Source organism: Dendrobates tinctorius, unplaced genomic scaffold (genome assembly GCF_039654945.1).
Source record: "Dendrobates tinctorius isolate UK_male_01 unplaced genomic scaffold, ASM3965494v1 ptg000016l, whole genome shotgun sequence".
Taxonomy (NCBI): domain Eukaryota; kingdom Metazoa; phylum Chordata; class Amphibia; order Anura; family Dendrobatidae; genus Dendrobates; species Dendrobates tinctorius.
In genome coordinates, this window is record NW_027361684.1 from 84554032 (window position 1) to 84573141 (window position 19110).

The following is a 19110-nucleotide window of genomic DNA, read 5'->3' on the forward strand; positions in this document are numbered from 1 at the left end:
ATCTGTGAGGGTTGTTAAAAATGTATTGGGCAACCAACCGTCCCAGATCAGTTCCCAATAACACATTTGTGGGGAATTTCTTGGACATTACAACTTCCCTTAACCCTGTTCCTGTACCCCTAACCCAGGAAAACCCAGGCTGTTGGTAAAGGTCAGCGAACACCCCCAAACCCAGTGACAGTCAGACTCTTCCCAAGGATGAACTTTCCCATTAACAAAAACTCAGGGAGTTTGAGGATACATTCGGGGCAGGTGTCCTTGAGTCCAACAATAGTGGTGTTGTCCACAGTAACCAATTGCAAATTTTCCCGGCTCCCAACTGTCCCACCCACAAAAAGAATAACTGCAGGTGTAAGGTTCATCTTCTGCCTCTCCAGTGCAGATGAGGCTGATGTGACCAGTTCGGTCACAGGTATAGCACCACCAGGAGTCAGGTGCAGGCTGGGTCCTGGAAATGGACCTCTGAGGGCCAGCTGGCAGCGGCACTGGGGTGGTTGTCAGCTTACCCCCTTTCCAGTTGGCGACGGCTGACGGCGAACACCTCCAGAGCTTTTCCTCAGAGCCCTGGGGTTAAATATCGGGCTCACTGGTCTGCAAGCAGCTGGTACTGTCTGCAGGCCTTTTCAAACCCCCGCAGAAATAAGTCCAAGTCCCTATCCCTTTCCAGTACAGGAAAATGCTCAGTATTGGGTTTAAAGCAGTTGGCATTGCTGGACTCCAAGTTTGATGGGATGGATCTCTGCATCTGGATTTGAGCTAAATCAAGCTGGTACTGATGCTTGGCTTGGATCTGTCCTTCAGCTCTCTCAGCTTGGGCCTGTCACTTGGCTCTCTCAGCCTTTCTTGTACTGCTGAATCAGGTTCAGATCTCCATCACGATTGTCTGCATTAAGTTGCTGCAAGGCCATCTCCAGGTGGGGATCCACATTACTCTTGTTGCAGGTATGGCTGGCATTTACTGATTTGGCTGGCCTCCTCTTCATCAGGGCACTGGTGGCGGACTTGCTCTGTGCCACATTACAACAGTGCAGCAATCATTTGGTGCCTGGTTTGGCTTGTGGAGTCAACCTGTCTCATACTACAGAGAGCAACAAGATCCTACTTTTGACCTGGAGACAGGTCCTCTGTAATCAGGTGTGTGTTGGGGGGATACCTTTGTTCTTAGGTTCTGTTCTCATGTATTTCTGCAATCCCACTGTAGACAGGTGTTTCCTAAATGAATGGGGGTGATCCAGACGTCTGTGTTGCAAAGGGTGGAATACTCATGGACAATCTGCAGCATAAATTAACACGCTGAAGAATACAAATCTGCAGATCTCTGGTAAATTTACATTGACTAATTTTTGCATGGTTATCCTAACTGTATAAAGGTACTCTACAGCAAGAGCTTTTTGTTGGCAGATTGCATTGACTTAGTTGGAACTTATCAGTCTTGTGCCTATTGTGACTGGCAAACCATTCACACTCATTTTTGTTTAAATCTGAAAGGTTACATTTTTATCCCGACAGACAAATGCTTATTCAAGTTCCCACTGGGAGTTGTGGGAGATAGTTGTCTTATTAGTCACATGTAGTCTATGCCTAGCAAAAGTCCATTTTCTCTTCTCTTTTCCAAGCTGTAATCCATAGACTAAATGTGACATTAACCTAAAGGAATTTTTACATGAGACATAAATGCAGCATATTTTTTATCCAGATTTTCTAGAAGGAAAACCCTCAGCATGTTATCGTCCCATCCATATCCATCATCCAATCTAATATACAAGCTGTATTAGGTTATGTTCCCACTATAAGAATTTGGTGAACAGGTCATAGGAAGCTGAATAAAATGATACCTTGATTTCTGCAATCCAATGTTTTATTCCAGAGAAATCAATCTTTTTCTTAATAAGTAAATGAGCTGTTAAATGGAATCTGTCAACAAGTGTTTGCTACCTCATCTGAGAGCAGCAAATGTAGGAAAAGAGACCCTGATACCAGCGATGTAGATTACTGGGTGCAGCACTTGTGACACAATTAGAGTTTTTAGATGTAGCATGAAGCAGAGCTCAGAAGGCTAACACCACCCACATCACAGCTTTTGTGTACATTGTCTATTGACAGTGAGCTGCTTATCACAGGAGGGGGTGTGGTCATACCATTTGGCATGAGGGAACTAGTCTGGACACTGATAATCTCCTGCTGATAAAATATTCATTGTATTGAAACAACAGCACGCAGCCTAATAAGTGACACAATGTTGAAATCTGTGTTTTAACCCCTTGACCATGCTGTCCTCAGATTACATAGCAAAAGCCTGCTGACAGATGTCAATTAAGATTTATATATAAAAGAGGCTGAGGAAATAAGAAAGCGCAATAGAGTCTTATCCGGGTGGTGTTAGGAATGAATGATAAGAAATTTACTCACCTTTTCCAGGGGAGATAAGAGCACATAAATCGACTGTCAGCTGCTGCACGCCTGAAGGTCCACTCCGTGACCGCCAATGTGAATCCTTATGGATAAGATATTTTTCGGACTTACTGTGCGCTGCTTGACAAAGTTCAGTGGTACAACATGAAAGGTTTTAACTGTTTAATTCCCAACGCGTTTCGAAGTTTCTAATACTTCTTCCTCAGGGGATGACATGAAGTCTTCATGTCATCCCCTGAGGAAGAAGTATTAGAAACTTATCCATAAGAATTAAGATATATAGGCAAGACATAGATACGTGAAGTATGTGACATATGTGGCGCCCCCAGGAGTATGGCCGCCACAGTGGCTTTGCCTTCCTCCAGGGAGGGTGAGGTCATGCTTGGAAGCAGTGAAGGGTCTCTCTCGCAGTTAACCTATACATGCAACACAGTTCCACTCTAGGCCAGCAGGGGAGACTCTGAACCGGAATTGAGGGGAGGAGTGCTCTCTGAGGGCCAAGAGGAAGGAGTGGTCAGTTAGTGTGAGGAGGGACATGTGTGCAGACGTGTGGAGAAGCGCGGAGATAGAGCAGAGAGGAAAGGCTCATCTCCAGTGAGAGCGCATGAACTGGAGCCTGGTCTCCACGGTTGTACGGATACTAACGGTCCTGCAACAGACACGAGAGGAATAGGAGGCTGTAAATGCCCTACTCCCATCTAAGACTTGAGGGCACAACAGCAGCTTGGATAGTGTGCCGGGACTCAGGAGAGAGGAGTCCCCGAGATAGGCTACAGCTGTCTGCCGTGCAAGTAAGGTTCTTGAGAACATCTGTCAGGAGGAGCTCCAGTGTAACTCAGTACTGGGAGTACTTCTTTCGAATAAGTGCTAGGAAGGAGACTGCACAGCCCATCTGCTGAGAGAGCATCCCCGAACTGCTTCCAGGCTAGCCTGCTTCGGTACCATCTGTAATCAGGACCCAGGACTGTATTTATCAAGTAAAGGTACAGAAATTGCATCCCGCTGTGTCTTGTCTGCTTCCTACTTTTCCGGCACTGCTACATCCCCGTGCCAACTACATCTACACTGCCCAGGGACTACAGCTTCACCTGTGGGGAGCTTTTACATCTTTGCTGCACCATACTATCAGTCCCAGAGGATCTGCATGCAGCGTCGGCTTAACATCTCACTTGCCGAACACCACAGGTGGCGTCACGAGCTATTCCATTAACTACAAACCACCATTCAACACCCCTAATTACTTTGGCGCCCAGGGCCACGGGCCGGGTCACCGCTGCTGTGACACATCCCCCTGACACCGGCCCGGTACCGAGTACCCTACGGCCCTGGGAGGGCGACCCACCTAAATACATGAAGACATAGATCTCTACTATAATCTGTATCCAGAGCTTATTATAAATGAATGGTAGCGTTATCAGTGTGAGGCCTGTAATCACTGAGACATGTAGATTAGGAGAGAAGACTGTCACACTGGTAACTCCCCTTTTATTTAAAATAAACTCTGGAGGCAGATTATCGTGGAGGGTTGATGGCATAGGAAGAAGTGTAAAATAAGGATTTGTTTGTCCATTTTATTGTTTATATTAGTGATTTGGCTAAAAATAAAATCATCACAAATTTTACTTGAATTGAAGACTTTTATTTACGTTCCACCATGCTGGCATAAATCCCTTTCCCTGTGTTCTACCTCCCCGAGAGCATCTCATTTTTGCCCTTTATGCCATATCAATCTACAAATGCTGAAGGTTAGCTGGTCAGTAAAAGCAGAGACAAACATTCTGTCGCAGAAGGCAATATTAAAGGGATATAAAACATCAGGTTTTTTCCTTAACTATCACTTACCCATGTTTAAAGATTTCCGTAAGTGTTTGCAAGGAAGAAAATGTCATTCTCTCTTCTACTTTGCTCTACTACACACGATCTACAGCACCTCTCGATCTACGCAGCATAATTGCTGCCAATAACAAAATCTGCTGAGCCTAGTGGAAATCTGCAGCATGGAAGTGTGAAGGGCAGGCACTGCCAAAACACAATGCAATGACCCCCTCCTCATGACCCTGTACAGTAGTAGTTACATCCAGGAAAAAGGTAGCAAAAGGTGTCTTTTCATTTCAGTTGCAGTCATAAGTTTGCATTTACGGTAATATCCTATAAGGATATTGATTGGTGTGACCCCCTTTAAAGGGGTTGCCTGGTTTGGAAAAATACACCTTTAAATAATCTATTAGGATATTCTGTGAGGATGACACTCCGTTATTTTGGACATCTATTATCTAGAATGAAGCGTGGCTGTAATGGACAGGTCTCTCTGGAGGACACCATGTATTACGCAACAGTGACCATTAAAATAGGAGGCTATATAATGCCTCCCCTGTGGAGGCACTGCAGGTCATTTAACACCTAAGAGTATGTGCAAACAACGTCTTTTCAGGTGGATTCCGCCTGATAAGTTGCTTAAAAGTGCTAAAAAGAATGAACATTTACACTGCATTGTCACAACTGCTTTAGGCAGCTCGGAAAGCTGTGAAACAAGTAGCAGAAATGACCTGACACTTATTGGTGTATCTATGTATACTTTATAAAAGACCAAAGAAACATTGTCGGTATTTTCCTGAAGCCCCCTTCTGCTTCAAAAAAACTCAGCAGGGAATGTTGGCTTTGTTTTGGAAGCAGAAGATGCTTCAAGAAAACACCAGTGTTGGAAGACTTGTGGCAGCTTCCCCACCGGTTTCTTTTTCAAAAAAATTTACATATAAAATATTGGTAGATTCCAAAGAGAAGCCACCTGTAGAATGGATCAATTACTTCCTTGAGCCGTTTCACAGCTTTTGTATTCTATAACACTTAAACAAGTGACGAGATGGAATGTACGCACAGTAAGTCGTTTTCACATTGCTATGCATATGTTCATGATTTTGACCCTTTGACTTTTAGGCAAGTCCCAAGCAGATACAATAAAAGATGCCATATGCAGCCTTGGGTTATATTCACACTTAGTTTATGTTCACTGTCTTTTTCAGGAGTTTCTGAAAGCCGGTCAAAATCCTCCTCAAAAACTGCTTCACAAACTCATGGAAAACCCTTAGGGTATCTTTTTCAGGTGAATTCCTTAAAAAAACCTTTGTGGGTGTGCCATCATCTTAGAGACATCATGTTTACATTCCCTGTGAGGTTTTTTTTTAGGAGGTTTTGGTGCAGAAAGAGCGGAAACCCTCTAATGCTATGCATACACGGAATCCTTTTTAGGCTACTTTCACACATCAGGTTTTCGGCGTCAGGCGCGATCCGGCGTCGTGCCGGAATGCCGGATCCGGCAAATGTTTTGTAAAACCTGATGTGCCGGATCCGGTTTTCTGCCGGATCCGTCTTGTTCTTGACAGACAAAACCGGATCCGTCTCATCCGGTTCATCCGTTTTTCTATCCGTTTTTTCGACGGATTACGCCGGATCCGGTTTTTAAAATTGACCCTTGTGGCCCCTCAAGGCAGAGTACACTGGCAGGATGACAGAGTGTGAAAGATTTGTGCCCTAACCAAACTTGTGTACCTTCTGGACCAACAGTATATACCTTTGCCAACCAAAGTTGGCTATCTTGTCATGGTCTTACTATTTTTAGCTTTAGGCCACAGGTGTGTACCTGGTTGTGTTTTATGCAAAGTATTTCACCTTTTAACAAAAGTTGTGTACATTGTTAGGAAATCACCAACAATAAACACAACTTTTTAGGTGAAATACTTTGCTTCAAACACAACCAGGAACACAACTGTGGCAAAAAGCTAAAATTTACCCACAGTTATATACCTGGTTTTGAATACCTTTTTACCTTTGAAATACCCTGTATTTAACCTTTTTTTTAAACATAGTTCGCCGCAGAAAGAAAAGACAGACAACCATTGTGAAACGATAATTTAACTTTTATTTAAAATTTTTTTTTTTTTTTTTAAATTTTTTAAAGTGCAAAAAACTTTTTTAATAAAGGTTTTAAACCCAATGGGCATTTTTATTAAAAAACACACATTACAATTCTGTGTATTGTGGGGTGGAAATACTGCTGGAGGGGCTGCGGGACACTTCGACACTGGGTGTGTGGAGAGAGGACTGGGATCGTGGTGGGGAAGGAACAGTTAGAGGTGAAGGTGTGGAAAAAAACTACAGAATGGGTGGACATGTGGGAAGCAGAAGAGGTGGTGGGTGGTGGAGTGGAGGGTTGGGCAGGGACTGTAGGAGCAGATGATGTTGATGGAAAGTTGTATGGGGAAGGAGTTTGGTACGGGGAAGGAGTTTGGTACGGGGAAGGAGTTTGGTACGGGGCAGGTTGCTGGAAGTGGGGAGATGACTGGTACTGGGGAGGTTGCTGGTACTGGTGAGGTTGCTGGTACATAGTAGGAGGGGGAGGATGAAAAGTGGCTGGAGGGGGTGCAGATGTAATAGGAGGGGGAGGATGGAAAGTGGCTGGAGGGGGTGCAGGTGGAGGAACTATAGTGGTGGGAGGTGGAGGTTGGGAGGTAACCTGCTGTAGAGCACCGTGGCACGAATGCATTACATGCATCTGCTGGGCAGGAGAGAGCGTTTCCATGCGCTCCACAACAGACCTGAAAAAGGTGTGGTTTGGCGAAGATCTTGCTTCTGAATGCATGGTTTGCAGAAGTGTCTTCACCTCCAGAATGCTGGAGTTGATCTGCTGAAAGCCTGCGGAGATTTGCTCTGACAAGACTTTGAGACAGTTCTGGAAAGATGCATTCAGATGCAATAACTCTTGCGCATAACTCTTTTCCTGACCCCTCTGCCGCTGCCGCCCAGTACCCGCAGGTGTACTAGAGGCGGCAGGGGCAGAAGGGTGGGGTAAAGGGAAAGCGATCTCCTCACCAGCAGCTTCATGTAATGTAGGCGGCCACGATGCTCCTGTGCTGGTGGATGGGACAGATGGGTCGAATGTGTGGGAAGGCAGGGAAGGTGCAGATGTACCGGGGCGGTCGAAGTGTCCCTCGGTGCCGGTCTCCTCAGGGATCGCCTCAGAAGGGTCCAATCGTGCAGGCTCCCGAGTGCTGCTCACCGTGCTGTGGAATAAAGAGAAAAAAAAACAATTAAAATACTGACATGGTATGGCCCTGGCTGAAAAAAAAAAGTTACATCTTTTTCACATGTGGTGTGTAATATTTACCTTCTGGTGAGCATTGTTTCCCGGAGGAACGACAGGGCTTGTGCGTACTTGTACTTGCTCCTGCGTCCTCCAGATCCACTCGGGGCCCGCATCTCTTTATTGAACTCCTTCTTGAAACGATCCCTCACAGACCGCCACCGATTCACAATTCTGTTCCCTGAAACGAGAAAGGAGTGGTTAGTATACAACATCAGTGTTTCACAAACTCCAGTCCTCATGGTCCCCAGGGGTCATGTTTTCAGGATTTCAATAGTAAATAGAAATCCTGAACACATGATCCGTGGGGACCACGAGGACTGGAGTTCGGGAAACACTGGTTTACATCAAGCAACCGTTACTGTATATACTTACGCTCTTTAATCTGGTCCCGAGCTTCGAGGTCCTCCCAGCGGCCCACAAGGAGAGAACAGATTTCCTCCCAGAGTCGTCGGGTAATGATCAGGTCAGCGTGGCGGCGGTCAGCCATATTCCAGAGCGGCTCCCTTTCTCTGACGAGATCAATGAGGCGGTCCACATCAATCCCTCCATCCTCACCGTCAGAGTCGGGAGCACGCTGTGAAGGCTGTGAAAGAAAAAGACAAAAATAACATAATTAGCCTCCACAAAAGAAATGAAATAAAAAGTGCAAAAAAACAAAGCAAAAATATTTATACTTACACGCTGGTGACCGCCGCGTTGCTGTCGCCGACGACCCTGGGAGGCACTGCGAGGACCTCTTGGCCGAGCACCAGATTGGGAAGACTAGAGAAGAAAACAAAAAATGTTATGAGTTTGGATGTAGGCATTTGTTTGCTGTGTGTGGTCTGCAGAACATTGTTTTCTATGTGTTGTGTGTAGTGTGATGTTGTGTTTCTGCGTTTGATGCAAAAAACTTACGAATTGTGAGCCCACTCCAAGCGTCTGTCCACCCCTTCCTTCTTCTTCTGGGAGCTCCTCTTCATCTTGTGATTCCTGTTTTGAAATAAAAGGCAATGAATAGACATATATTACAGAGATGATGGATTTTGGAAATAAAAACTTACCGTCAAACGCTGACGATGCGAGGGAGGGCTCCCAGAAGAAGATGTGCTGTCCTGTTGATGGCCAGACTCCATGGCTGTGGGTATTGCTGCTGCCAGTGATGCCATTTCTGCTGCTGCTGCTGCTGCATCTCTTTGGCGGCTGTTGAATAAAGAGAAACAAAGGGCCAATGAATATCTTGATATTCCATGGCCCTAGTTTGGAGGAATGGGGGATTTGATAATTACCGTCTCTCATCTGCTTCTGGACTCCCCTCCCGTTCAGCATGCTGCTCCATTTGGGGTGGTGCTGATGGTGCTGCTGCTGCATCTCTTTGGCGGCTGTTGAATAAAGAGAAACAAAGGGCCAATGAATATCTTGATATTCCATGGCCCTAGTTTGGAGGAATGGGGGATTTGATAATTACCGTCTCTCATCTGCTTCTGGACTCCCCTCCCGTTCAGCATGCTGCTCCATTTGGGGTGTTGCTGATGGTGCTGCTGCTGCAGATGTCTGCTGCCTTCTCCTGCGCCTGGTTGCTGTCTTGGGTGGCATGTTGGGTGTGGCTGAGGGTCCCATTGTCTTCCTTTTATATATCTCCTGTGGGCAGAGCTACTGAGCATGCTCAGACCAAAAAAAACGAATCCGGCCACCGGATCCGGCTTTCGCCGGATCCGGCGCATTGCGGCGCTCATAGGCTTTCATTGTGTGAAAAAGTCGGACGCGCCGGATCCGGCGTGTCCGGCTTTTTCGCCGGAGACAAAAAACGTTACAGTAGACGTTTTTTCCAGACGCCGGATCGCGACACATTGCGACACATTGCCGGATCCGGCGAAAACCGGATGAAACGCATGGCCATCCGGCGCGATCCGGCGCAAATGCAAGTCAATGGGGGGGAAACCGGATCCGGCATTGCATTTCGCCGGATCCGGTTTCTGTCAAAAGCGACGGATCGCGCCTGACGGCGAAAACCTGATGTGTGAAAGAGGCCTAAGATGGATTCCACCTAAAATGTGCCATAAAAGAGCCCAATAAAATGAACATAATGCACAGCAATCTCACTGCTGTTCGCATATTTCATCTTATGTCACTTCTTTTAATCACTTCAGGGTTTGGAAACCCTGAAGTGGTTAAGAGAAATTACAAGCTCATTGTTCGGATGGTTCCCTCTGCGAAGCTGGCTGCTCTTTATACTTCACAGTATAAAGCAAAAGACAGCAGCAGCTGAGCTGACACAAGAACAGGTAGAAGGCTGCCAGCAAAGCCACTTCAGGAGAACTATAGCCGGAATATTCCTGAAGTGACTTGGACTGGGAAATCTCAGATGCGCCTGCGTCTAAAAAACACCATGTGCAGGGGTGGATTAAGGGTAGCCAGGGCCCGGGGCAGTTCAGACACTGTGGGCCCCCCTCGTCACGTGACGGGGGTCACGAATCGTAGAGCCACACTCTACATAGAGAATAATGGAGCCTCCAGCACCGACCTCCACCCGCAGAGCCAACTCTACATAGAGAATAATGGGGCCTCCAGCACCGACCTCCACCCGCAGAGCCACACTCCACATAGAGAATAATGGGGCCTCCAGCACCGACCTCCACCCGCAGAGCCACACTCCACATAGAGAATAATGGAGCCTCCAGCACCGACCTCCACCCGCAGAGCCACACTCCACATAGAGAATAATGGAGTCTCCAGCACCGACCTCCACCCGCAGAGCCGCACTCCACATAGAGAATAATGGAGCCTCCAGCACCGACCTCCACCCGCAGAGCCACACTCCACATAGAGAATAATGGGGCGTCCAGCACCGACCTCCACCCGCAGAGCCACACTCCACATAGAGAATAATGGGGCCTCCCCAGCACCGACCTCCACCCGCAGAGCCACACTCCACATAGAGAATAATGGAGCCTCCAGCACCGACCTCCACCCGCAGAGCCACACTCCACATAGAGAATAATGGAGCCTCCGGCACCGACCTCCACCCGCAGAGCCGCACTCCACATAGAGAATAATGGAGCCTCCAGCACCGACCTCCACCTGCAGAGCCCCACTCCACATAGAGAATAATGGAGCCTCCAGCACCGACCTCCACCCGCAGAGCCGCACTCCACATAGAGAATAATGGAGCCTCCAGCACCGACCTCCACCCGCAGAGCCGCACTCCACATACATGGCTGCTCTCAGTGCTCTGTGCTGTGCGCACAGGACCTGTGATGAGGTCACAGGAGGGGAGGAGACAGGGGTCACATGATCGGGGGCCCTGACACCTTCCCTCCTGTGATCTCATCACAAGCCTTTGCACGCTACCAGCAGCATCAGCGTTCACGCTACTTGTAGATGCTGCTGGTAGCAGAGCACATAATGCCGCCCCCGCGGTCACTCACTTTTAGGTGGGGAGAAGATGGAGTGCCATTGCAGCAGCCAGCAGGAATGTGGTGGGGGCCCCCTTAGAAGCTCTTGTGGGGGCCCCGGGGCTGAAGCCCCGCCTGCCCTGCCTATAATCCGGCCCTGCGCGGTGGCGGATTATAATGGGGCAATTTACTGGCCTGGGCTGTGGGCCCCTTAACCCCACTGGGCCCGGGGCAACTGCCCAAATTGACCTCATTATAATCCGCCACTGACCATGTGCACATAGCCCAAATCCTCCTGAGAAACTTGTGAGGTTCTGCTTAGTTTCTGCTCTGGAAACTCTGCAAAAAGACTCTTAAAACTCTTAAAAATTTATTTAAAACAGCTACTAGAAAAAAATCCACAAACAACGTCCTTAAAAAGAGACTTTCATGAAGAAGTTTCTGCTTGAAAACTCATGGTTCTTGAACTCCTGAAAAAAACATAGTATGAACATAGACTAGCTGCTTCATTCCCCAGCAGCTGATTGCTTGGGTTTGTGGCATGAAATCTTATGCTCAGCCTATTTCAAGACGTCCATTGTTACAAACAGGGACTGTCAAAAGACAAGTGGGTTTGAGTTCAAAGAGAACCTGTCAGCAGGATTTTGCTAAGCAAACTACAGGCACTGTCTGGTTGGTGCTGTTACACTGATTGAAATGACGTCTGGGGTGAAGAAATCCATCTTGTGGTTCTTGTGTAATCCATGTTAGAAGTTTTCAGTTAATGAGATGCCCGTTGTAATGGTAATGTAAAATATCACGTATGACTTTTCCGGAACATTCCAGAATCTTCCATTCTCTACACTCTCTAGAATGATTCATAGCAGCACAGAGCCAAGCGACCCCCCCCTTCCCCCTTGTCACGCATTGCAGCAGCTTGTGTTTCCTCTGCCTGCAACTTCAGACATGCTCACTGTAACATGAGACCAGGGTCGGACTGGGGTGCCTAGGGCCCACCAGGGAAATTGACTCTACGGGCCCACCCTATGGCTACCATAAACAGTTTTATTACGTGTTCATTTTTTGGCCTCTCCCACTAAAACGTGTGCTTTTTAGCAAGCTGTACAGTGTGCAAAAGAGCAAAATAGAATGCTCTCAGCCTCCTATATATTGTACAGACCGCACTTTCAGCCTCCTATATATCGTACAGACCGCAATCTCAGCCTCCTATATATCGTACAGACCGCACTCTCAGCCTCCTATATATCGTACAGACCGCACTCTCAGCCTCCTATATATCGTACAGACCGCACTCTCAGCCTCCTATATATCGTACAGACCACCCTCTCAGCCTCCTATATATCATACAGACTGTACTCTTGGCATCCTATATCACATACAGACCGTACTCTCGGTCTCCTATAACAGATACTTTCTATAAGAAGCTGAGAATGTGGTATGTACAGTATATAGGATGCCGATATTGTGGTATATAAGGCATATTGGCCTCGTATATGACATGCAGGCTGTCGGGCTCCTATTAGGCTTCCTATGAGACATACAGACTGTCGGCATCCTATTAGGCCTCCTATAGGACATACAAAGTGTCAGCCTTCTATTAGGCCCCCTATAAGACATACTGAGTGTCGGCTTCCTATTAGGCCCCCTATAAGACATACAGAGTATTGGCCTCTTAGATACTGTACAGACCGCACTCTCTGCCTATGTACGGCATACAGGAGGATGATAGTGCGGTCTGTACGGTTGGTATACAGGCCTCATATGACATATTAGGCCATATAAGAGTGTGGTGTGTGTGTGTGTGTATGTTATATAGAAGGCACTGGCAGAAATTGTGATCTGTGATGCTGCATCATGTCATATGTATGAGCAGGGCCTGTTTTAGGTAAAGTGGGTCCCTAGGCAAAGTTTAAAAAGGGGCCCCAAATGCTAACATATTGCACATCACACAGAAGCATTTCGATTGTATTCACATGCGCTGAGTTCAGGACGCTAAATGAGTGTGATCGACAATAGTGAAGTCGTTCAACACTTATTTCCCGGCCTCTTTCCAACATCTGAGAAAGAACGATGGAGACAGAACAATCACTAATGGATCAATCTGTCCAAATACAGTATCATGTTATCAGCAGCACATCTACAGTTTACACCTCATAGTCCTCAATATAATACAATGTGCCCCATAGTCCTCCATAAACTATAATACACTCCTCAGTCCTCCATATAGTATAATATACTATATGGAGGACTATGGGGAGTGTATTATACTATATGGAGGACTGAGGAGTGTATTATACTATATGGAGCACTATGGGGAGTGTAATACACTCCTCAGTCCTCCATATAGTATAATACACTCCCCATAGTCCTCCATATAGTATAATACACTCCTCATAGCCCTCCATATATTAAAATACACTCAGTCCTCCATATAGTAAAATACACTACTCATAGTGCTCCATATAGTATAATACACCGCCAGTCATCCATGTAGTACAATTCACTTCCCATAGTATAATGCACCCCATAGTTCTTCATATAGTATAATGTATTTCCCATAGTCCTCAATACAGTGTAATGCAGCCACCCCATAGAGCATAATGCAGCCACCCCACAGAGTATAATGCAGCCCCGCCATACAATATAATGTAACCCCCATAGAATATAATGCAGCCCCCCTCTTATAGTATAAGGCAGCCACCCCTTAGAGCATAATGTAGCCACCCCACAGAATATAATGTAACCCCCCTTAGAATATAATGCAGCCCCCGTCATATAGTATAATGCAGCCCCTCCATAGAATATATGGCAGCCCCTTATATAGTATAGTGTAGCCCCTCAATAGAATACAATGTAGCCCTCCTCATAGTATAATACAGCCCAAATAGAATATAATGTAGCCCCCTCAAAAAGTATAATAAAGTCCCCATACAATATAATGCAGCCCCCCATAGAATACAATGTAGCCTCCTCATATAGTATAATGTAGCCCCTTCATAGAGTATGATGCGATCACCCCCATAGAATATAATAAAGATAATACAGCCCCCCATAGAATATAATGTAACCCCGAATAGAATAGAATACAGCCCACCTCCCCATAGAAAATAACGTAGTCCCCCATATTATATAACACAGCCTCCCCCATAGAATATAATGTATAATGTACCCCCCATGGCATATAACACAGCCACATAGTATATACCACAGCCCACATAGTATATAACACAGCACCACACAGTTTATAACACAGCACCACACGGTATATAGCACAGCACCACATGGTATACAGCACAGCACCACATGGTATATAACACAGCCCCACATGGTATATAGCACAGCCTCACATGGTATACAGCACAGCACCATGGTATACAGCACAGCCCCAAATGGTATACACTGCATCACTAGATCCTTATATAGGGGTATAATGAGGCCTCACTGTACAGGAGAGACCGGAGCGAGGAGTCGGGGCCTGATCACAAGAGCTGACAATCTGAGGAAACAGCAATGCTGAATAACTTTCTACTCTGAGTCACTAGATCCTTATACAGGTGTATAATGAGGCCTGACTGTACAGGAGAAACCGGAGCGAGGAGGCGGGGCCTGATCACAAGAGCTGACAATCTGAGTAAACAGCAATGCTGAATAACAGTCTGTACTGCGTCACTAGATCCTTATACAGGTGTATAATGAGGCCTCACTGTACAGGAGAGACCGGAGCAAGGAGCTGGGGCCTGATCACAAGAGCTGACAATCTGAGGAAACAGCAATACTGAATAACAGTCTACACTGCGTCACTAGATCCTTATACAGGTGTATAATGAGGCCTCACTGTACAGGAGAGACCAGAGTGAGGAGCAGGGGCCTGATCACAAGACCTGACAATCTGAGGACACAGCAATGCTGAATAACAGTCTACACTGCATCACTAGAACCTTATACAGGTGTATAATGAGGCCTCACTGTACGGGAGAGACCGGAGCGAGGAGCCGGGGCCTGATCTCAAGAGCTAACAATCTGAGGAAACGGCAATGCTGATAACAGTCTACACTACGTCACTAGATCCTTATACAGGGCCCAGGGGTATAATGAGGCCTCACTGTACAGGAGAGACTGGAGCGAGGAGCCAGGGCCTGATCACAAGAGCTGACAATCTGAGGAAAAAGCAATGCTGAATAACAGTCTACACTGCGTCACTAGATCCTATGGGTGTATAATGAATGAGGCTCTCACTTTACAGGCAAAGACCAGGCTAGAACGAGGACCGTGGAATCTATTTAAAAAAAGAGCCAAACTTCCCATCCCATCTACTACTCACCGGACCGGAGGGCAGTGTTTACACACACACTGAGGCGCAGAGGGAGTGGGAGCAGCAGGGTGAGCACAGTGCACTGCAGAGCGCGGCGGCCTCCTCCTCTTGTCTGTGTGCTAGCGCTGCTTTTAGCCAGGCAGTAGCAGCCAGCTACAGAAAGGGAACTCAGTCACGCGGGGTGGTTGTCACCGCCCATCAAGAACAGGCCACTGAAGGTCACGCAGCAGCGCTGCGGACAGGGTGAGTGGGTGAGTCATCACAGCCAGGAGCCACCGGCGGCCGGAGCCAGCCAGCCAGGAAGTCGCCGCCCAACCGCGCCGCTCGCTAAGATATGTGCACTCACGCGGTGCGAGGCTGCAGCTCTTAAAAGAGCCATCACATCATCATTAAAGGGGTAGCAATTTTAAAGGGCCCCCATGACCCTCGGGGCCCACCGGGCATTTACCCGGTACCCCGCCAGGCCAGACCGAGCCTGCATGAGACTACAGCCACTCACTCCTTCCTGACCCCCCTCCTCACTGCAAGGAATGCTAATTAGCCAGGAGAGAATTTCCTTTGTCAGTCCAACATGTGCTTCTCATATATATGGGAGATATTAAAGAGGCCATAACTCGGGCTCCGTCAGGGACAAAATATGAAAATGACATATTGGGACGTGCTCTGAACGGGCTTCACTACAGTGGTTCTTGCTAAATTCTAGCACCAACAGAACCAGAGAAATGGATTTCTCCTGAACAGAGCAGAATAGACAGCTAGTGTTTGATGTCATTACAAAGCTAATTTCAATATAAGATGAATGATGGTTCTGCCGTTAGTCTGCTAGGTTCTCAAGCCCAGATATGATGGTTATAAGTTTTCAGAACCCAAATCTGTACTTTGAGAAAGGGGAGGACTGTCACAAGCCAGCCCCTTTAGCGATGTCACAAAGCCAAAGGTATAAGATATTTTCCCCTACCCCTCCCTCATTCTAGTCTGGGATGCTATGGCAATAAGATCTCAAATGCATGGTGATATTTGGCTCCTCCCCGCATGGTTCTGCCTGAAATGACCTAAGCAATATGTAAGTTTATCTCTGTTTTTTTTTTTTAAATCCCTTTTATTTGTATTTGCATTGTACAAACTGTTATTGTCTCATATCGTAAAACCTTTTTATCTTCTGTAAATACTGCCCATCTTTTGGGAATAAACTATAAAATGTATTAGTTCTGTCTCTTTGCTCTGTGACGAATTCACGTGCCTGTAAACTAATCGTGCTACTGATTTGGGTTTGCTTCGCACCCCTCTATTAATTTTACATGTTAATAAGAGAAATCTGAAGCTGGTGGCAGCGAAGTGTGTTCTGGCTAGGTGGGTAGCACTGGTAGTGACTGAGCAGATTTTATAAGCTGATTGTGTGGCTGCGGCCAAAGCATTTACAATTCCCTCATTGCAGCGGCCTAATAGCCAGTACACAACAAGCAGCCCGTCTGGCGACTGATTATCCTAGGTGTAAATCCCTGACTGACCTGAGGGTAAGGGGGGCGCCAGAGAGCAAGTTCCAAAGTGGAACTGGAAAGTGGGATATCCATGAAACCCAACAGCTTGCAACATATTGCTGTTTTTTATCACATGTGCCAGCGGTGGGTTAACTAAGATAAGCCCCCCTGTGCCTGTGATAGCCTTGTATGGCCAAAGGTCACACCCCCTGATCGTGACACCCATGCTACGGGGCAGGACTGTAGGCAGAGTCTTATCTTCCTGCTCTAGGCCAGAGAAACCAAGGAAAGACCTGCCAACACACTGCCCCAAAGCACAAACATGTTCCTCATCATAGAGACAGACAGACTGTTTAAACATTTTTTGCAAAAACATGCCAGAAAAAAACACACATTTTTTTTCCTGCAAATGCTATGTCTGAGGACATCATAATGACAGTATTTTGGTATTATTTAGAAAAAAATGCTAATTTTAGTTTAATTTATCCTATTATTTTAGCTGCAATTATTTATGGTAAAACAATGCAGCCAGATGTTAGTTAAAAATCAATAGGGAATTGACTACAAACAGTGCTTTTTTAGAGGTTTTTTTATGTTGTGTTTGTGTGTTTTGACAATTTTTGACAACTTTTCCTAAGCTTGTTATAGCTATGTAACTTTTCACTACGTTTTTTTCTCTATAAAATATACAATACCGAGAGCGGGTGTCATATTGAGGGCAAAAATGTTAAAAATTATTGTAAAAAATGTGTAAACACCCCAAAAAATGTCACCAAAGATACTTAAAAAAAAAATAGAAAAGAAAAAATAGGGCATGTTTTACTTTAAAAGTGTTTGCCAATAACATAGTTTCAAAAGTCAAGGTTTTCCTGTCCAAGCAGAGTGTAAAAATAATACGTTAAAAGCTGTGTGCCCGGCTCTTGTGTGTCCCATCAGTATGTCACTTGTTTTTACAAGTTCATTCTGTGCACTCAGTCTGCAGAGTCCTGGGGAGGGAGCAATCTCCCTGCATATGGCTTGTGTTTGGGCCGTAATGCAAACAAACCCCTAGCAGCATGTTCCACCTAAGCAGATCTGTTTCACTCCCAGCTGTGCATGTTTTGTGTTCTTTCTCAGTGTCTTTATTACTTGTTCAGAAAAACACTTTTAGCGAATTACTACAAGACAAACCAGGTGTAAGACCACCTATTGGGCTATTTCTTACCATGGGAGAAAAGAGATCATAAGAAACCTCAAGTTGGGGCAGCAGTACTGCTGTAGAGTCATCATTGACAGTGGTTATATGAATTGACAAGATGTGAAATCCTTCTTTCAGGCGATATCACTATTAACATTCACATTTAAAATGGTATTCTCATGTTATAAAATCGCTATATTTAGTTGGTCAGCATCATAATAAGCAAGTTTGCAATTGACTTGCTTATTCAATCTATCAGTTTCCTACTATGAAATCTTTATCTTGCATAGTAGACAACTTAATAGCAAGGACAAAGAGCCAGGGCAGTGCACAGTAGCGTTCAAAGAGTTGTTAGTTCATTAAAATTCATGATATTCTGGCCACCTCTCTCCTTCACATTGATTTATGCACAGTAATTAGCTGCTCACCTCCCTCCCCCTCCCATTCAGATTTTGACCAGTTAACAGTCCTGCAAAATCAAAATCACCCATACTTTTTCTCTTGACCTGTGAAAAATAGTCTGTAGTCACTACAATAGATTTAATATAACAGGGGTTATAAAGGGAACATGTCAATGGCTGGAAGCAAGAGGCTGCAGGGCAAATACAAATTAATTTTCTCCCTGTAGCCTGTGCTAAAGAAATCAAATTAGGCATTGTTTAAATACTATTTATCTTACTCATTACCATAAATAGGATTTCTGCAAGTGACAGGTTCCCTTTCAATCAAGGTTTTATCTTTATGTTAAACATATAGACACACTTTCTTCTTCTGTGGAAATCACTTCTTAGTAGTCACCTCATTATAATCACAGGCAACACAATCACAGTGAAGTTGTTTATTATAGGATCACACCAATGACACTAGATGTTGGTTACAACTCAACTTCTCCTCTCCCTGCACAATGCCCTCTGCACAGATCACTGAGCATGCCTCTCACACAGTCAATGAAAATCTCCAGACACTAGTGTTTTAGTGTTTTATGACTTTTTTTTGTTACTGTAAGTTACATCTATGAATGGTGGTAACAAAAATGTGGGCAAGATATCTACCGGATACCGTAATCATGTACTGAAAAAAAAAATCTAAAATCAGAAAATAAAAAAAAGTTTCAATATATGACTTCAAATAGGAAAAATGGATGATACATTTTTTTTACAATTTTTTTGCCATTGTAACAAAAGTCAATTTGAACTTTGCATCTGATACGGAAACAT